A 2,995-nucleotide genomic window follows, 5' to 3' on the forward strand; every position below is an offset into this window, starting at 1 on the left:
ATTTTCCAAATAGATGTCAAGAGTGCATTTCTGAATGGGTATTTAAAGGAAGAAGTCTTTGTCAAATAACCACCTGGTTTTGAATTCATGAGCATACTGAACATGTATTCAAGCTCGACAAGGCACTATACAGTTTAAAGCATGCCCCTTGTGCATGGTATGAAAGGTTTTCCAGGTTCCTTCTGGAAAATGGATTTACAATAGGGGAAATTGACAACACTCTCTTTTTGAAGAAACGAGGGAGGAACCTACTGATTGTGCAAGTTTATGTTGACGACATCATTTTTAGTGTAACAAATGACTCCTAATGTGAAGAGTTATTCAAGCTTATGGGAAGCGAGTTTGAGATGAGCATGATGGGGGAACTGAACTTTTTCTTAGGTCTGCAAGTTAAGCAAACCCCTAAGGGAATGATGATAAGTCAGCAAAAATACATTAAAGAGCTTCTTAATATATTTGAGATGGAAAGTTCAAAAGCCATTGATACTCTTATTGCCACTGCCACTCGTCTAGACATAGATGAACCTGGTTCTCTTGTGAACGAAACCATGTATAGAGGTATCATTGGTTCACTCTTGTATTTCACATCCAACAGACCTGATATTGTGTTCAGTGTGGGATTATGCGCTAGGTTCCAATCAAGTCCAAAGGAATCTCATCTAAAAGTTGCCAAGAGGATTCTGAGGTATCTCAAAGGAACATAGGACCTGGTCCTCTACTATCCTTTAGGAGATAATTTTGACTTAATTGGGTATGCTGATGATGATTATGCTGGTTACTTGGTGGATAGAAAGAGCACATATGGCATGGCACATTTTCTGGGATCATGCTTGATTTCATGAGGTACAAAGAAATAAAACTTTGTGGCTCTTTCTACTACAGAAGCTGAATATATGGTAGTTTTCTCCTGTTGTGCTCAATTGCTTTGGATCAAGCAACAACTGGAAGATTTTGGTGTGTTTTCTGATTGTGTGCCATTACAGTGTGACAACACAAGTTCTCTCAACATGGAAAAGAACCTGGTCCAGCATAAGAGGCTAAAGCACATTGATGTGCGGCATCATTTTCTCAGGGATAGTGTTCAAAAGGGTCTTATATGTATGAAGTTTTGCAAAACAAAGGACCAGGTAGCTGATATTTTAACCAAAGCATTGAGAAGAGAGTACTTTTAAAAGAATCGACTGGCGTTGGGACTAATAAAATCAAACTGAGCACCAAGTCCCTCAATGATTGGCTATGAAAGAATGAACGGGTAAACTGCTAAAAAGTGTTTTCTGGAAATTTTTAACTCATTTCTATACTGTTATAGGTAAACACGCATGACAACCACAGACCAAACAAGAAGCTAATAATATTGCATTTTGGTAAAAAGATGAGGCTCGCATTTACAAAACTCAGTCAGGGAACCTGATTCCCTTGACTCAGGTTAGTAGTTCCTTTTACATTCATGCACATTTTAAATGGTTATAAAAGTGCCACATCATTAAATGTTTTTGCCTCTCTCTCTCTCTCTCTCTCTCATCCTTTAAATCCCAAAAGTCACACCCGTTACAAACCGACCCATCTACCCAGTCTGTTGCATCCTTTTATTACCGTTCCCTCATGCCCTCTAAATAACCCCAAAAGACATTCTTCTCACAACTATCGACATCAAAGCCATCAAACTTCCTTTTTCTCTCAAAAACCCTCTCTTTCTCGTGTCCTTACTTTCACAAATTCACAATGTCTTCCTAGAATCTAGAGGTTTCAAATATTACCAATGTCACTTCCACTGCGTCTTCATCTCATAAAGAACTAGAGCGTGAGCCTGAGTCTCAACCATCACCCAGTCAAAAACCCAAATCAGACCAACAACCACCCATTATTTCTTCTCCAACCCCATCGAGTTCTGATTCTCATCGCAGTCGTAAAAATCAAACCCCCAAAAGATTTGTTGCTACAACCTCTCCCTCTGCCTCGCTAGAAAAAATGGCAGACAACAAAATATAGGACATAGAAGAGGGACTAGAGGTCTCAAGTCAGCAAGCTAGGGAAGTCTCGGCAGCCCAACAAGATGTTGCTGGCAGGGGTGAAGCATCAGAAGTGCCTGATCCAACGTTTGATCTTAGTGTTGCCTCTCCGACAGGTAATGCTCCTCCCGCATCTTCTGATTCTACACTGTTAGGTGTGAGTGAGAGAGAAGCTATAAAAAATATGCTTCTTATTACTACCGATGGAGGGTTGGTTGGGGAGTATGAGTGTGGTGATGTGACCGCTGGGTATCAGAGGAAAGGAGAAGGAAATGGAGTTGGAGGTGGGGAACCGATGCCTCTTGAAAACACGGTGCCCGTCAGTACTACAGGGGAAACAACAGAGGGACCTGCTCCTTCTGCCCAAAAAGAGCACTATGCTCCTACTTGGGATGAAACCACATGCTCCTCAAAAGAGCCCCTGGTAGTACTGACCATGTTCTTTTTCCTCACTTTGATGCAATGCCATTAGATTTTGCTTTTCCTGAGATGAGACCCTTGTCTGAAGAGGAGAATAATAATAGTGAGGAAGATTATGATGATGTAACTGTGGCAAGATTCATTGCTGCTAGAAGTGGTAGGGTAGTTCCCAAATAGCATGTTCTTAAAAGATCTACTATTAGGCTGCAGATGAAAGAAGCTCTTGAGAGTGCTCTGAAGAGAAACAAGGAGGAAAAGAAAAGAAGGAGGCTGGTTCATGAAAAGGATGTGCCTCCGGCAAACATTGTGAATGTTGAAGATGAATGAGTGAATGAGGAACCTTCTTCCTTAATTCGTAAATCCTCTAAGAAATTTGTGACTACAAAGCCCAAGAGAGGATCGTCTGTGAAAGAGGTGGAGTTTGATAAAGAGAAGAGTATTGCAGGAGAGGATTTTGGTGAGAAAAGTATGTGTAAAAAGAATGAGAAATGTGTGAAGAAGTCTTTGAAGAGGAAGGCAAGTGACAAAGAGGATCATGGTACCTCCAAGAAAGCCAAAGTGGATGT

Source organism: Nicotiana tabacum, chromosome 13 (assembly GCF_000715075.1).
Source record: "Nicotiana tabacum cultivar K326 chromosome 13, ASM71507v2, whole genome shotgun sequence".
Taxonomy (NCBI): Eukaryota; Viridiplantae; Streptophyta; class Magnoliopsida; order Solanales; family Solanaceae; genus Nicotiana; species Nicotiana tabacum.